The sequence below is a fragment of the Lissotriton vulgaris genome, unplaced genomic scaffold, assembly GCF_964263255.1.
Source record: "Lissotriton vulgaris unplaced genomic scaffold, aLisVul1.2 SCAFFOLD_301, whole genome shotgun sequence".
Lineage (NCBI taxonomy): Eukaryota > Metazoa > Chordata > Amphibia > Caudata > Salamandridae > Lissotriton > Lissotriton vulgaris.
In genome coordinates, this window is record NW_028244321.1 from 625,793 (window position 1) to 643,724 (window position 17,932).

At 42.7% G+C, this 17,932-nt stretch overlaps 6 non-coding genes across 6 annotated transcripts; all 6 read left to right on the forward strand.

Annotated features, from left to right (window-relative positions):
• Positions 1-7,290: 7,290 nt before the first annotated feature.
• Positions 7,291-7,362, forward strand: TRNAH-GUG (transfer RNA histidin (anticodon GUG)). The gene has a single exon. It is a non-coding gene; the product is annotated as a tRNA-His (tRNA).
• Positions 7,363-8,860: 1,498 nt separating this feature from the next.
• On the forward strand, positions 8,861-8,942 carry TRNAS-AGA (transfer RNA serine (anticodon AGA)). The gene has a single exon. It is a non-coding gene; the product is annotated as a tRNA-Ser (tRNA).
• Positions 8,943-10,223: 1,281 nt separating this feature from the next.
• TRNAH-GUG (transfer RNA histidin (anticodon GUG)) lies at positions 10,224-10,295 on the forward strand. Its single transcript has one exon. It is a non-coding gene; the product is annotated as a tRNA-His (tRNA).
• Positions 10,296-11,793: 1,498 nt separating this feature from the next.
• Positions 11,794-11,875, forward strand: TRNAS-AGA (transfer RNA serine (anticodon AGA)). Its single transcript has one exon. It is a non-coding gene; the product is annotated as a tRNA-Ser (tRNA).
• A 1,281-nt stretch (positions 11,876-13,156) lies between these two features.
• On the forward strand, positions 13,157-13,228 carry TRNAH-GUG (transfer RNA histidin (anticodon GUG)). Its single transcript has one exon. It is a non-coding gene; the product is annotated as a tRNA-His (tRNA).
• Positions 13,229-17,660: 4,432 nt separating this feature from the next.
• On the forward strand, positions 17,661-17,742 carry TRNAS-AGA (transfer RNA serine (anticodon AGA)). Its single transcript has one exon. It is a non-coding gene; the product is annotated as a tRNA-Ser (tRNA).
• Positions 17,743-17,932: the final 190 nt, after the last annotated feature.

The window sequence follows — 17,932 nt, forward strand, 5'->3', positions numbered from 1 at the left end:
GTAGCACCATCTAGAACAGAGACCCTGAAGAAAGCCCGAGGTCCCTCCCTCTAAGGCTGAAACATGTTGGTCTCCGCGCAGATATTTGTTATCAATGCGATAAGTTTACCAGTCTGTTCTTGTTTTTAATCAGGAAGGGGCCAACGCTTATTAAAATTTCTTTTGTTAGTTCCCTATCCTATTTTAAATCACCACTTATTCCTTTTTGCACTGCACCTTTCCCATTGAATCAACAGCATTTGGGATACCTGTGTGATTGTGGTCGCTACCCCGAACCATCCGAGAGGGTATGCTTGTGATCTCAATGGTCAGGAGACACAATACCCGCCAGGGATTACCAAATGATAATATTGATCTTGTAAGACTTTGATGGGAATCCAAAACAACTGGGGTGACTCACGATTACAGGTGTTTCATTTATTGGCGATTCGGTCTGTTACTGTTTATATTCCTATAGTACTAACTAGACATAGGTTTTATAGCAGCAAACACTTTTCTGGTTTCAGCTCCTAGACCCCTAAGTACCTTGTGTATAATTGAGTCCTTTGGGGACATTACTTAGGCATCGGTCTTTAAACGTCCCTCTAGCCCTCCCCTACTGTTTGTTTTGTTATGACTTTGAGCAGCGTGCAGCTGCGGGCTATATTGAGTGCTCACATTATTTGAGAGCAAATCTATTCTATAAACTAAGAATAGCACTAATCTGTCATACACCTGCGCTTTCCTCACGGTGCTTTTCTAGCTCCTACCCACACTTCCACCATGGAAGAACGCCATGGTTTAGCCTATGATGATGCTATGTACAAATCAATACTCGATAACATGCCAAGTATTCTGGACACTCTCCCCACACCCACAGTTAACAAGTCTGACGACTGGACCAAACTGCTAGCCATGAAGAAATCACATTCCCGCACTGAGACCCACGGGATTATCATGGCTGAATACATGAGAGCAAGCTGTGCACCACCGGGACTGATAGTAACTAATGCCCCTCGTCTTTTTCTTACTGATAAGAAATTTCTGGGTGACTGGTCTTTGATTGCCTGGCGATGCACCCGTGATTGGCTTATTTTAATAATCAGCACAGCCAAACGGGTAGCAGACGCAATACTAGTAGAGATACAGGTCCTTCAAGGGCAAATAAAAACTGCGGTCACCGCTAACTTCAAGAAAAATAAAGACGAGTCTGACAGAATTAACAAGGAATTTGCTGAGTCTATATTGCAAACTAAACTTGAGAAATTCAAGAAAGACCTAGACAAATTCAAACTGGAAACGGTGTACCCTTACACCAGCGATAATTACAAAGCTCCAGACTTTACCAAGAATGGGAGGAGGTATGGTTCCAACTACTCTGGATCTAGCTCTGACACTGGTAGCGACTCAGATACCACTAATCAGCCACCTAATGCTGGCCCAAATCGGGGTAGAGGGGGCGGAAGATATCAGAACCAGAGGGGTCAATACAACATGCCCAACCAGCCATGGTGGCCACCAGGACCCTGGGGCTTCCCTGGCACCTTTCAACCACCCATGGCCCCATTCCAAGGTTTCCCTAATTTTAATAACCAGCCTTTTTTAGCGCGTGGCCCCAGTCGGTCACGGGGCAAAAGAAGACCGGCACGGGGACAACCTCAGGTCCAATGGGAGGACACAGCAGGCCCACACGCAGGGACCAGGAGCCACACAAGGAGGGGTGCCCAAGAGTGACCAATACCACCAGTGAGAGCCTGGTAGTCAACCTCAGCCAACGTACTCTCACAGATTTGGAAGAAGCAGTCCTTAATAAAGGGCTTGGATTTGTAACCACAGATGAGGGAGACCCGTTCCTACTCCAAATCGAGTTAGCTCAGTTTTTTCGTAAACTCAGGCTCCACTACTTTTTCAAACCGAAAAACAGCGATGACATTCGCATTGAACCTGATAACAACACAGGTCTCAGGAACAAATCCACCTTTCTCCCTCCCACTCATGCCATACCCCCGCAGCTTCTCGCATTCGAGATAGCTGTGAAAAATGACATTGACCAAATCCAATACTCGACCCACTCAGGTTACAATAACTTATCTGCAGCTGAAAGAAAGGCACTGAACTCCCTCTGCCAAGACGACACCATAGTCGTGAAGCCCGCTGACAAAGGGGGTTCCATCGTGGTCCAGGATGTCGAAACTTACAGAATGGAATGCTCCCGCCAACTGAGCATCCGCACTTCCTATGAACCACTGACCAGCAACCCCACTCCAGGATTGATGAACCAAATCAAGAATCTAGTAGAGGAAGCTTTGGCAGAGGGCTGGATAACCAACTTAGAGGCACAATTCCTCCAGGCCAAAAATCCCACTATGCCATACTTCTATACTCTGCCCAAGGTACACAAACCACAAAGACCTCCTCCTGGCAGACCTATCATTTCAGGGCAGGGGTCCTTACTGGAACCTTTATCTGCATTTGCGGATCATTTCCTCAAACCTCTGGTGCACACCATGCCAACGTATCTGAAGGACACCACTGATGTCCTAAGGGTAATCCCGGAAATTGACTTTTGCCAAGAAACTGACTACCTTGTCTCACTGGACATTGAGTCATTATACACATCGATCCCCCAGAATGCCACTCTAGACACCGTTCGCACCATCCTGGAGGAATCTGAGCTTGACTCCATCACTCCTGTACCCTTTATCATGTCGCTTGCTACTATAGCAATGAAAGAAAATTTCTTCATGTTTGAAGACCGAATATATCATCAAATCTCTGGAACCAGCATGGGAAGTATTTTTGCCCCGTCCCTGGCGAACCTGTATGTTCACAAATTTGAACAGACCACGGTACTACATGCGAGCAACCCACATTTCACGTCTATTATCTGGTGGAAGAGATATATAGACGATGTCTTGTTAGTGTGGAGAGGGTCCCAAGAATCCATTCTACAATTCCACGAATGGCTCAATCATCAAAATGACTACCTCCGTTTCACTATTGAAATAAGTAAGGAAAGAGTAGCCTTCCTGGATCTTTCAGTCTACTGTACAGCGAATGGCCTACAGAGCGAACTCTACCGGAAACCAATGGCACGCAACTCCCTCCTATTGTATGAGAGTCAACATCCCAAGGCCCTAAGGGATAACCTCCCATTTGGGCAATTCCTACGAGTCCGCAGGAACTGCTCCACCGCTGAAAGTTTTGAACGACATGCCGGTGAACTGTCCAATCAGCTTCTGGCAAGGCATTACCCCAAAAGACTGGTGAATCGCTCATGCAAAAGAGCAGCCAACAACCACCGGGCTGCGCTACTGGAACCTAAACCTGCCAAACCTCCGACAGAACGACTCACTCTCGTGAGTACTTATAACACCAAGTCAAATAAGGTCCAGAAAATTATCAAGAAACACTGGCGCATTCTTAATAGCGGGAAGGACAAACTTGAATTCCCCCTATTTGCGTTCAAACGCTCCAAAAACTTAAGGGATCGACTGGTACATACCCGTCCCAAAACCACTGCCAAGAGAGAAGTGGGCACCCTTTGGGACCTGCCACCTGTTACAGGCCACCACCCTTGTGGTAACTGTTCTGTCTGTCCACTCACCTCTAAGATCACTAGCGTGGATATCGGGACAGATCGACCTTGGGAGTTGAGGCAATTCTCCAATTGCAACAGCAACAACCTTATCTATCTCCTCACATGCATCTGTAACGAGCGATATGTTGGCATGACCACCAGAAAGGTTAGAGTGAGAATGCAGGAACACAAGAGTACATTCCGCTGCAAAAAAGATATCTCGAAACTTACCAAACACTTTATCGAGCATAATCATGGTGAAAACGATTTCCATTGGCATGTTCTTGAAAAACCACACATCCCCACCCATGTAAGCGATGTGTCCAACTTCCTATTTCGCAAAGAGCAAAGATGGGTGTACAAATTGGGTACTGATCAACACGGACTGAATGACGACATCCCATGGTTCAGTCTCTCTTAATTTCCCCACCAGGCAGTTTTGACCGGCCACTGAAAACCCACGGGGTCCTTTGTACATCACTGGAACTACCCGAATGTTGAGTATGACGTCATCGAGTAGTTCGAGCCTCAGTAGGAGGTTACGTCGTTGTATCTCTGGCTGATTGGTTGGGAACTTTTTCTCTAACCATTCAAGTAAGAATGACGAACACTGTTCTGAGCCTCCCCCTGACTCAGTCACAGCTCGAGACAACGACGGACAGGTAAGACGCTAGCACCCTCGGCGGGCTACGTTTGACATCAACCCATAGCCTTGTCAATAGAACTTCTCTCGAGTCCCTTTGGACTCGCGGCGGGTGGGTGCAATGAGGGGCACTGACACAAGAGCGTGTCCAGGTGTATGACAGTATACTCTACGTCCAGAACACGTTTGACTTCGTGTAGTATGCATGAGAGTAGATCTACTTGATCCCTCCATAACCATAACCATGAGGTCGGTTTCTGTTCCCGTAGAGCGGGGTCTCACATATCCTGAGCCAGGTCCAGGAAGAGGTGAGGTCCACTCCCCGGAAGCACTGGGTGAGTATCACAGGTTGATAAAGTTCTTGACTCAATGCTTGGTAATACTCAGACCAGGGTTGCTGAAAGTGTTTCACTTGTATGTTTGTCCCCCGACTACAGTAACCGAGTACCTGCTTCCGAAGAGGAGTACGCACAGAAGAAGGAACACTATATCCTTTTCTGGCTCTTTTCACTTGTGTGTTTTTTTGTATAATTTTTCACACTTTACTACACTTATACAGGCAGTAGCACCATCTAGAACAGAGACCCTGAAGAAAGCCCGAGGTCCCTCCCTCTAAGGCTGAAACATGTTGGTCTCCGCGCAGATATTTGTTATCAATGCGATAAGTTTACCAGTCTGTTCTTGTTTTTAATCAGGAAGGGGCCAACGCTTATTAAAATTTCTTTTGTTAGTTCCCTATCCTATTTTAAATCACCACTTATTCCTTTTTGCACTGCACCTTTCCCATTGAATCAACAGCATTTGGGATACCTGTGTGATTGTGGTCGCTACCCCGAACCATCCGAGAGGGTATGCTTGTGATCTCAATGGTCAGGAGACACAATACCCACCAGGGATTACCAAATGATAATATTGATCTTGTAAGACTTTGATGGGAATCCAAAACAACTGGGGTGACTCACGATTACAGGTGTTTCATTTATTGGCGATTCGGTCTGTTACTGTTTATATTCCTATAGTACTAACTAGACATAGGTTTTATAGCAGCAAACACTTTTCTGGTTTCAGCTCCTAGACCCCTAAGTACCTTGTGTATAATAAAATATACTCCAATTATACACATGATTAAGGAAGAAGCACGTGCACTTCAGCACTGATTAGTAGCGATAAAGTGATCAGAGTCCTAAGGCCAACAAAAAGATACAGCAAAATGCAGAGGTGAAAAGCAATAAGGTGGGGTTGGGACCACCTTAAGAATGCAAGGTCTAACAAAAACGAACTAAGGATAACATGAGTAAAACATCAGATTTCTCTACAGCATTTGGTGAGACAAGTGGGCCTTCTTTTATCTTCCATAAATGCAATCTTTCCCGGACCCCTTTATTATATAGCTCTTCAAGGAAAAAATATAAAGCACTTACAAAGGAGCCTCAAATACTCAAAGATGGTAGACTTCTGTAATATGGGCCATATACTAAAAGCAGCACGAAAACAGAGTGCAATAGGGTCCAAAAAACTTGAGTGACCCATGAGAGTATGCATGCAAGCCTATGGTATTCCAAACTAGAGATACACGCATGCAATTTTTGTTTTTAGGAGAGAATGTGCCCGCTGAAAAAAATTTTTTTTTTAAAAAGTCCAAATCAGAATATCAGGAATTTGCTGTAGGACACCTTTAAAACTTGCATACAGATTATGTGCACACACCTTACAGTCAGTTGTTGTGGCCGAGTGGTTAAGGCGATGGACTAGATATCCATTGGGGTCTCCCCGCGCAGGTTCGAATCCTGCCGACATCGATAATCTTTTTAACATCGGCTACAATTTCAGAAGTTAACCTTTAGTATTTCTTCCATGTCAGTTTTATAAATAGGTGGCTTATTTTGGTGTCACTATTGCTTTATCACATATTTATTATCGCTCCCCGTTTCATATCTTTGCTATAACTCTCGTCCTTCATTAGCGCTGGGGCAAACGCTTCAAATTATTATACCCTGGCTCTCTCGGTTGTACCTGTGCATGCACTTGAAACTTACTTTACCAATAAAAGAAGCAAATAGAGAAATAAAATAAAAGTGCTAGCTGGATTAGGCAAACACACTTCATAAAACTGCATTTTCTTTTCTATTCTCCCCCGTGTTACAAGCTTAACTGCTCCCTGTGTAATTTCTCTTAACCTGCTGTTCCTGGAAGAGAATTTCATCTACAAGCTCTTTCTGTATTTTTTCCTAGTCTTTTCTTTCCCTTTTCTTAGATTTGTAACTGTTCCTTTACGTGCTCTATTTAGGCGCCATTAATCTCATTTGAGCTCCTTGTACCTGCTGCTTTTTTCTCCACACCTCATACTGCCTTTTCCCTCTTTCTCTCTTTCTCTGCAGTTGGTGGCTACTTTCCAAAGCGTCTGATGCCCCAATGTTCCTTCGTCTTGTTGTCAGACGTGAATTTGAAAAGCAACAAAATTAACAAGCCTTTACCACTCACACATGGCAGGAGTTTATACTTTAATTCAATGAGCTAAGAAAAGTGTGTTGTGGGGCCCCTACGAGCCATGGTGCTTGCTTCATCATAATTAGGCATGCAGTCATTAGCCACAGCTCTGATTATGGGTCACTGAGGTCAGTTTCAATAATTCCTCAAAAACCTAACCATGCAGTCCCCCCTAACTGTGTAGTTATCTTGCTTTACTGCTGTTTGTGTGATTAGCTGGGAGGAGCTCACGGCAGCATCCTCCCAATAAAAGTGTAGATGGACCGTTCCTTAACTCTTTCTTGCTTCACATACAGATGGCTTGAGGAGGTACAGGGGAGATGCTGGTCTAATAAACAGAATAGAATATCTGCGCCAGGTGTGTTTCTCTGCATTGGTGTCCCATCACAGGCCCACAAGTGTATGTGTGATCTTTGACTCCTGCCAGTTCACAAGCAGGCGGCCAGGAAACGGTTTCAGCCTATCAACCACTGAGGAGATAAAGCCTTTGTATAAGGAATGAGGAAGCAATGAACACATTCAGCCTATCACAGGAGTAGCCCTGAGTGTTCCGAATTATAATTTCTTCATGTCACTGTACGTTATTGAGCCCAAGTAGCTCGCCGTGATCGTATAGTGGTTAGTACTCTGCGTTGTGGCCGCAGCAACCTCGGTTCGAATCCGAGTCACGGCATTGTGGTTGGCAATGTCACGGCAGTTGGGATTTTCCTTTACAGAATTCCCAAATGTACCAGTTGTTTTTGTAAAATGTCTATTAAAAACAGATCCTTTTCAATATTCAAACGATCTAACGACAAATTATTTAAACACACATGATTATAAGATGTAGGTATACTGTACTTACTGACATAAATTATCGTTCTTGAACATATTTGCGGTAAGGGGAGCTGGGCTCTCCCCCAGGCCAATCAGAATGCATATGAATGCAGTTTCAGTTGAGTGACCTGTGTTGTGGCTGTCTACAGGGAATGCACATATGTAGCTGTCTCGCAGCCCAATCCAGACGTCAATTGAAGACAGGTTTTCATGCAAATAGAGCAGTAAGTGCAGAGAAATGCTCACTCTCTAAAAATGGCATTTATACAATAGTAAGATTAAATCCAACCTCACCAGTAGATAGGATTTATCAATAAATAAATAAAGCTTCTCCTCTCTGATATGGAATTACCCCCCATAAAGTATAAGGGAATACCCAATGCTAACCTATGAGAGGGGCAGACCTCACAGTAGTGAAAAATGTAATAGAGTGTTTGATACTACTAGGACATACAAACTACCACAGTACATGTCTTACCTTTTACTTACATAGCATGATGCCCCTAGGACTACCTAGGGCCTACCTTAGGGGTTACTGATATGTAATAAAATTGGAGTTTAAGGCTTGGCAAGTAGTTTTAAATGCCAAGTCGAAGTGGCAGTACACTGCAGCACAGGCACTGCAGTACCAGGCTTGAGACAGGTTTGAAATGCTATTTCTTTGGGCTGCACAATCAGTCCCTGGGTATATGGTATACCACTTTACAAGGGGCTTTCAAGTAAATTAAATCTGTCAGTCAGGTATACTTCAATTATACACATGATTAAGGAAGAAGCACGTGCACTTCAGCACTGATTAGTAGCAATAAAGTGACCAGAGTCCTAAGGCCAACAAAAAGATACAGCAAAATGCGGAGGTGAAAAGCAATAAGGTGGGGTTGGGACCACCTTAAGAATGCAAGGTCTAACAAAAACGAACTAAGGATAACATGAGTAAAACATCAGGTTTCTCTACAGCATTTGGTGAGACAAGTGGGCCTTCTTTTATCTTCCATAAATGGAATCTTTCCCGGACCCCTTTATTATATAGCTCTTCAAGGAAAAAATATAAAGCACTTACAAAGGAGCCTCAAATACTCAAAGATGGTAGACTTCTGTAATATGGGCCATATACTAAAAGCAGCACGAAAACAGAGTGCAATAGGGTCCAAAAAACTTGAGTGACCCATGAGAGTATGCATGCAAGCCTATGGTATTCCAAACTAGAGATACACGCATGCAGTTTTTGTTTTTAGGAGTGAATGTGCCTGCTGAAAAAACATTTTTTTTAAAAAGTCCATTGCAGAATATCAGAAATTTGCTGAGGAACACCTTGAAAACTTGCATACAGATTATGTGCACACGCCTTACAGTCAGTTGTTGTGGCCGAGTGGTTAAGGCGATGGACTAGAAATCCATTGAGGTCTCCACGCGCAGGTTCGAATCCTGCCGACAACGAGAATCTTTTTAACATCGGCTACAATTTCAGAAGTTAACCTTTAGTATTTCTTCCATGTCAGTTTTATAAATAGGTGGCTTATTTTGGTGTCACTATTGCCATATCACATATTTATTATCGCTCCCCCTTTCAGATCTTTGCTATAACTCTCGTCCTTCATTAGCGCTGGTGCAAACGCTTCAAATTATTATACCCTGGCTCTCTCGGTCGTACCTGTGCATGCACTTGAAACTTACTTTACCAATAAAAGAAGCAAATAGAGAAATAAAATAAAAGTGCTAGCTGGATTAGGCAAACACACTTCATAAAACTGCATTTTCTTTTCTATTCTCCCCCGTGTTACAAGCTTAACTGCTCCCTGTGTAATTTCTCTTAACCTGTTGTTCCTGGAAGAGAATTTCATCTACAAGCTCTTTCTGTATTTTTTCCTAGTCTTTTCTTTCCCTTTTCTTAGATCTGTAACTGTTCCTTTACGTGCTCTATTTAGGCGCCATTAATCTCATTTGAGCTCCTTGTACCTGCTGCTGTTTTCTCCACACCTCATACTGCCTTTTCCCTCTTTCTCTGCGGTTGGTGGCTACTTTCCAAAGCGTCTGATGCCCCAATGTTCCTTCGTCTTGTTGTCAGACGTGAATTTGAAAAGCAACAAAATTAACAAGCCTTTACCACTCACACATGGCAGGAGTTTATACTTTAATTCAATGAGCTAAGAAAAGTGTGTTGTGGGGCCCCTACGAGCCATGGTGCTTGCTTCATCATAATTAGGCATGCAGTCATTAGCCACAGCTCTGATTATGGGTCACTGAGGTCAGTTTCAATAATTCCTCAAAAACCTAACCATGCAGTCCCCCCTAACTGTGTAGTTATCTTGCTTTACTGCTGTTTGTGTGATTAGCTGGGAGGAGCTCACGGCAGCATCCTCCCAATAAAAGTGTAGATGGACCGTTCCTTAACTCTTTCTTGCTTCACATACAGATGGCTTGAGGAGGTACAGGGGAGATGCAGGTCTAATAAACAGAATCGAATATCTGCGCCAGGTGTGTTTCTCTGCATTGGTGTCCCATCACAGGCCCACCAGTGTATGTACGATCTTTGACTCCTGCCAGTTCACAAGCAGGCGGCCAGGAAACGGTTTCAGCCTATCAACCACTGAGGAGATAAAGCCTTTGTATAAGGAATGAGGAAGCAATGAACACATTCAGCCTATCACAGGAGTAGCCCTGAGTGTTCCGAATTATAATTTCTTCATGTCACTGTACATTATTGAGCCCAAGTAGCTCGCCGTGATCGTATAGTGGTTAGTACTCTGCGTTGTGGCCGCAGCAACCTCGGTTCGAATCCGAGTCACGGCATTGTGGTTGGCAATGTCACGGCAGTTGGGTTTTTCCTTTACAGAATTCCCAAATGTACCAGTTGTTTTTGTAAAATGTCTATTAAAAACAGATCCTTTTCAATATTCAAACGATCTAACGACAAATTATTTAAACACACATGATTATAAGATGTAGGTATACTGTACTTACTGACATAAATTATCGTTCTTGAACATATTTGCGGTAAGGGGAGCTGGGCTCTCCCCCAGGCCAATCAGAATGCATATGAATGCAGTTTCAGTTGAGTGACCTGTGTTGTGGCTGTCTACAGGGAATGCACATATGTAGCTGTCTCGCAGCCCAATCCAGACGTCAATTGAAGACAGGTTTTCATGCAAATAGAGCAGTAAGTGCAGAGAAATGCTCACTCTCTAAAAATGGCATTTATACAATAGTAAGATTAAATCCAACCTCACCAGTAGATAGGATTTATCAATAAATAAATAAAGCTTCTCCTCTCTGATATGGAATTACCCCCCATAAAGTATAAGGGAATACCCAATGCTAACCTATGAGAGGGGCAGACCTCACAGTAGTGAAAAATGTAATAGACTGTTTGATACTACTAGGACATACAAACTACCACAGTACATGTCTTACCTTTTACTTACATAGCATGATGCCCCTAGGACTACTTAGGGCCTACCTTAGGGGTTACTGATATGTAATAAAATTGGAGTTTAAGGCTTGGCAAGTAGTTTTAAATGCCAAGTCGAAGTGGCAGTACACTGCAGCACAGGCACTGCAGTAGCAGGCTTGAGACAGGTTTGAAATGCTATTTCTTTGGGCTGCACAATCAGTCCCTGGGTATATGGTATACCACTTTACAAGGGGCTTTCAAGTAAATTAAATCTGTCAGTCAGGTATACTTCAATTATACACATGATTAAGGAAGAAGCACGTGCACTTCAGCACTGATTAGTAGCAATAAAGTGACCAGAGTCCTAAGGCCAACAAAAAGATACAGCAAAATGCGGAGGTGAAAAGCAATAAGGTGGGGTTGGGACCACCTTAAGAATGCAAGGTCTAACAAAAACGAACTAAGGATAACATGAGTAAAACATCAGGTTTCTCTACAGCATTTGGTGAGACAAGTGGGCCTTCTTTTATCTTCCATAAATGGAATCTTTCCCGGACCCCTTTATTATATAGCTCTTCAAGGAAAAAATATAAAGCACTTACAAAGGAGCCTCAAATACTCAAAGATGGTAGACTTCTGTAATATGGGCCATATACTAAAAGCAGCACGAAAACAGAGTGCAATAGGGTCCAAAAAACTTGAGTGACCCATGAGAGTATGCATGCAAGCCTATGGTATTCCAAACTAGAGATACACGCATGCAATTTTTGTTTTTAGGAGTGAATGTGCCTGCTGAAAAAACATTTTTTTTAAAAAGTCCATTGCAGAATATCAGAAATTTGCTGAGGAACACCTTGAAAACTTGCATACAGATTATGTGCACACGCCTTACAGTCAGTTGTTGTGGCCGAGTGGTTAAGGCGATGGACTAGAAATCCATTGAGGTCTCCACGCGCAGGTTCGAATCCTGCCGACAACGAGAATCTTTTTAACATCGGCTACAATTTCAGAAGTTAACCTTTAGTATTTCTTCCATGTCAGTTTTATAAATAGGTGGCTTATTTTGGTGTCACTATTGCCATATCACATATTTATTATCGCTCCCCCTTTCAGATCTTTGCTATAACTCTCGTCCTTCATTAGCGCTGGTGCAAACGCTTCAAATTATTATACCCTGGCTCTCTCGGTCGTACCTGTGCATGCACTTGAAACTTACTTTACCAATAAAAGAAGCAAATAGAGAAATAAAATAAAAGTGCTAGCTGGATTAGGCAAACACACTTCATAAAACTGCATTTTCTTTTCTATTCTCCCCCGTGTTACAAGCTTAACTGCTCCCTGTGTAATTTCTCTTAACCTGTTGTTCCTGGAAGAGAATTTCATCTACAAGCTCTTTCTGTATTTTTTCCTAGTCTTTTCTTTCCCTTTTCTTAGATCTGTAACTGTTCCTTTACGTGCTCTATTTAGGCGCCATTAATCTCATTTGAGCTCCTTGTACCTGCTGCTGTTTTCTCCACACCTCATACTGCCTTTTCCCTCTTTCTCTGCGGTTGGTGGCTACTTTCCAAAGCGTCTGATGCCCCAATGTTCCTTCGTCTTGTTGTCAGACGTGAATTTGAAAAGCAACAAAATTAACAAGCCTTTACCACTCACACATGGCAGGAGTTTATACTTTAATTCAATGAGCTAAGAAAAGTGTGTTGTGGGGCCCCTACGAGCCATGGTGCTTGCTTCATCATAATTAGGCATGCAGTCATTAGCCACAGCTCTGATTATGGGTCACTGAGGTCAGTTTCAATAATTCCTCAAAAACCTAACCATGCAGTCCCCCCTAACTGTGTAGTTATCTTGCTTTACTGCTGTTTGTGTGATTAGCTGGGAGGAGCTCACGGCAGCATCCTCCCAATAAAAGTGTAGATGGACCGTTCCTTAACTCTTTCTTGCTTCACATACAGATGGCTTGAGGAGGTACAGGGGAGATGCAGGTCTAATAAACAGAATCGAATATCTGCGCCAGGTGTGTTTCTCTGCATTGGTGTCCCATCACAGGCCCACCAGTGTATGTACGATCTTTGACTCCTGCCAGTTCACAAGCAGGCGGCCAGGAAACGGTTTCAGCCTATCAACCACTGAGGAGATAAAGCCTTTGTATAAGGAATGAGGAAGCAATGAACACATTCAGCCTATCACAGGAGTAGCCCTGAGTGTTCCGAATTATAATTTCTTCATGTCACTGTACATTATTGAGCCCAAGTAGCTCGCCGTGATCGTATAGTGGTTAGTACTCTGCGTTGTGGCCGCAGCAACCTCGGTTCGAATCCGAGTCACGGCATTGTGGTTGGCAATGTCACGGCAGTTGGGTTTTTCCTTTACAGAATTCCCAAATGTACCAGTTGTTTTTGTAAAATGTCTATTAAAAACAGATCCTTTTCAATATTCAAACGATCTAACGACAAATTATTTAAACACACATGATTATAAGATGTAGGTATACTGTACTTACTGACATAAATTATCGTTCTTGAACATATTTGCGGTAAGGGGAGCTGGGCTCTCCCCCAGGCCAATCAGAATGCATATGAATGCAGTTTCAGTTGAGTGACCTGTGTTGTGGCTGTCTACAGGGAATGCACATATGTAGCTGTCTCGCAGCCCAATCCAGACGTCAATTGAAGACAGGTTTTCATGCAAATAGAGCAGTAAGTGCAGAGAAATGCTCACTCTCTAAAAATGGCATTTATACAATAGTAAGATTAAATCCAACCTCACCAGTAGATAGGATTTATCAATAAATAAATAAAGCTTCTCCTCGCTGATATGGAATTACCCCCCATAAAGTATAAGGGAATACCCAATGCTAACCTATGAGAGGGGCAGACCTCACAGTAGTGAAAAATGTAATAGACTGTTTGATACTACTAGGACATACAAACTACCACAGTACATGTCTTACCTTTTACTTACATAGCATGAAGCCCCTAGGACTACTTAGGGCCTACCTTAGGGGTTACTGATATGTAATAAAATTGGAGTTTAAGTCTTGGCAAGTAGTTTTAAATGCCAAGTCGAAGTGGCAGTACACTGCAGCACAGGCACTGCAGTAGCAGGCTTGAGACAGGTTTGAAATGCTATTTCTTTGGGCTGCACAATCAGTCCCTGGGTATATGGTATACCACTTTACAAGGGGCTTTCAAGTAAATTAAATCTGTCAGTCAGGTATACTTCAATTATACACATGATTAAGGAAGAAGCACGTGCACTTCAGCACTGATTAGTAGCAATAAAGTGACCAGAGTCCTAAGGCCAACAAAAAGATACAGCAAAATGCGGAGGTGAAAAGCAATAAGGTGGGGTTGGGACCACCTTAAGAATGCAAGGTCTAACAAAAACGAACTAAGGATAACATGAGTAAAACATCAGGTTTCTCTACAGCATTTGGTGAGACAAGTGGGCCTTCTTTTATCTTCCATAAATGGAATCTTTCCCGGACCCCTTTATTATATAGCTCTTCAAGGAAAAAATATAAAGCACTTACAAAGGAGCCTCAAATACTCAAAGATGGTAGACTTCTGTAATATGGGCCATATACTAAAAGCAGCACGAAAACAGAGTGCAATAGGGTCCCAAAAACTTGAGGGACCCATGAGAGTATGCATGCAAGCCTATGGTATTCCAAACTAGAGATACACGCATGCAATTTTTGTTTTTAGGAGTGAATGTGCCTGCTGAAAAAAACATTTTTTTTAAAAAGTCCATTGCAGAATATCAGAAATTTGCTGTGGAACACCTTGAAAACTTGCATACAGATTATGTGCACACACCTTACAGTCAGTTGTTGTGGCCGAGTGGTTAAGGTGATGGACTAGAAATCCATTGAGGTCTCCCCACGCAGGTTCGAATCCTGCCGACAACGAGAATCTTTTTAACATCGGCTACAATTTCAGAAGTTAACCTTTAGTATTTCTTCCATGTCAGTTTTATAAATAGGTGGCTTATTTTGGTGTCACTATTGCCATATCACATATTTATTATCGCTCCCCCTTTCAGATCTTTGCTATAACTCTCGTCCTTCATTAGCGCTGGTGCAAACGCTTCAAATTATTATACCCTGGCTCTCTCGGTCGTACCTGTGCATGCACTTGAAACTTACTTTACCAATAAAAGAAGCAAATAGAGAAATAAAATAAAAGTGCTAGCTGGATTAGGCAAACACACTTCATAAAACTGCATTTTCTTTTCTATTCTCCCCCGTGTTACAAGCTTAACTGCTCCCTGTGTAATTTCTCTTAACCTGTTGTTCCTGGAAGAGAATTTCATCTACAAGCTCTTTCTGTATTTTTTCCTAGTCTTTTCTTTCCCTTTTCTTAGATTTGTAACTGTTCCTTTACGTGCTCTATTTAGGCGCCATTAATCTCATTTGAGCTCCTTGTACCTGCTGCTGTTTTCTCCACACCTCATACTGCCTTTTCCCTCTTTCTCTGCGGTTGGTGGCTACTTTCCAAAGCGTCTGATGCCCCAATGTTCCTTCGTCTTGTTGTCAGACGTGAATTTGAAAAGCAACAAAATTAACAAGCCTTTACCACTCACACATGGCAGGAGTTTATACTTTAATTCAATGAGCTAAGAAAAGTGTGTTGTGGGGCCCCTACGAGCCATGGTGCTTGCTTCATCATAATTAGGCATGCAGTCATTAGCCACAGCTCTGATTATGGGTCACTGAGGTCAGTTTCAATAATTCCTCAAAAACCTAACCATGCAGTCCCCCCTAACTGTGTAGTTATCTTGCTTTACTGCTGTTTGTGTGATTAGCTGGGAGGAGCTCCCGGCAGCATCCTCCCAATAAAAGTGTAGATGGACCGTTCCTTAACTCTTTCTTGCTTCACATACAGATGGCTTGAGGAGGTACAGGGGAGATGCAGGTCTAATAAACAGAATAGAATATCTGCGCCAGGTGTGTTTCTCTGCATTGGTGTCCCATCACAGGCCCACCAGTGTATGTGTGATCTTTGACTCCTGCCAGTTCACAAGCAGGCGGCCAGGAAACGGTTTCAGCCTATCAACCACTGAGGAGATAAAGCCTTTGTATAAGGAATGAGGAAGCAATGAACACATTCAGCCTATCACAGGAGTAGCCCTGAGTGTTCCGAATTATAATTTCTTCATGTCACTGTACGTTATTGAGCCCAAGTAGCTCGCCGTGATCGTATAGTGGTTAGTACTCTGCGTTGTGGCCGCAGCAACCTCGGTTCGAATCTGAGTCACGGCATTGTGGTTGGCAATGTCACGGCAGTTGGGTTTTTCCTTTACAGAATTCCCAAATGTACCAGTTGTTTTTGTAAAATGTCTATTAAAAACAGATCCTTTTCAATATTCAAACGATCTAACGACAAATTATTTAAACACACATGATTATAAGATGTAGGTATACTGTACTTACTGACATAAATTATCGTTCTTGAACATATTTGCGGTAAGGGGAGCTGGGCTCTCCCCCAGGCCAATCAGAATGCATATGAATGCAGTTTCAGTTGAGTGACCTGTGTTGTGGCTGTCTACAGGGAATGCACATATGTAGCTGTCTCGCAGCCCAATCCAGACGTCAATTGAAGACAGGTTTTCATGCAAATAGAGCAGTAAGTGCAGAGAAATGCTCACTCTCTAAAAATGGCATTTATACAATAGTAAGATTAAATCCAACCTCACCAGTAGATAGGATTTATCAATAAATAAATAAAGCTTCTCCTCTCTGATATGGAATTACCCCCCATAAAGTATAAGGGAATACCCAATGCTAACCTATGAGAGGGGCAGACCTCACAGTAGTGAAAAATGTAATAGACTGTTTGATACTACTAGGACATACAAACTACCACAGTACATGTCTTACCTTTAACTTACATAGCATGATGCCCCTAGGACTACTTAGGGCCTACCTTAGGGGTTACTGATATGTAATAAAATTGGAGTTTAAGGCTTGGCAAGTAGTTTTAAATGCCAAGTCGAAGTGGCAGTACACTGCAGCACAGGCACTGCAGTAGCAGGCTTGAGACAGGTTTGAAATGCTATTTCTTTGGGCTGCACAATCAGTCCCTGGGTATATGGTATACCACTTTACAAGGGGCTTTCAAGTAAATTAAATCTGTCAGTCAGGTATACTTAAATTATACACATGATTAAGGAAGAAGCACGTGCACTTCAGCACTGATTAGTAGCAATAAAGTGACCAGAGTCCTAAGGCCAACAAAAAGATACAGCAAAATGCGGAGGTGAAAAGCAATAAGGTGGGGTTGGGACCACCTTAAGAATGCAAGGTCTAACAAAAACGAACTAAGGATAACATGAGTAAAACATCAGGTTTCTCTACAGCATTTGGTGAGACAAGTGGGCCTTCTCTTATCTTCCATAAATGGAATCTTTCCCGGACCCCTTTATTATATAGCTCTTCAAGGAAAAAATATAAAGCACTTACAAAGGAGCCTCAAATACTCAAAGATGGTAGACTTCTGTAATATGGGCCATATACTAAAAGCAGCACGAAAACAGAGTGCAATAGGGTCCAAAAAACTTGAGTGACCCATGAGAGTATGCATGCAAGCCTATGGTATTCCAAACTAGAGATACACGCATGCAATTTTTGTTTTTAGGAGTGAATGTGCCTGCTGAAAAAACATTTTTTTTAAAAAGTCCATTGCAGAATATCAGAAATTTGCTGAGGAACACCTTGAAAACTTGCATACAGATTATGTGCACACGCCTTACAGTCAGTTGTTGTGGCCGAGTGGTTAAGGCGATGGACTAGAAATCCATTGAGGTCTCCACGCGCAGGTTCGAATCCTGCCGACAACGAGAATCTTTTTAACATCGGCTACAATTTCAGAAGTTAACCTTTAGTATTTCTTCCATGTCAGTTTTATAAATAGGTGGCTTATTTTGGTGTCACTATTGCCATATCACATATTTATTATCGCTCCCCCTTTCAGATCTTTGCTATAACTCTCGTCCTTCATTAGCGCTGGTGCAAACGCTTCAAATTATT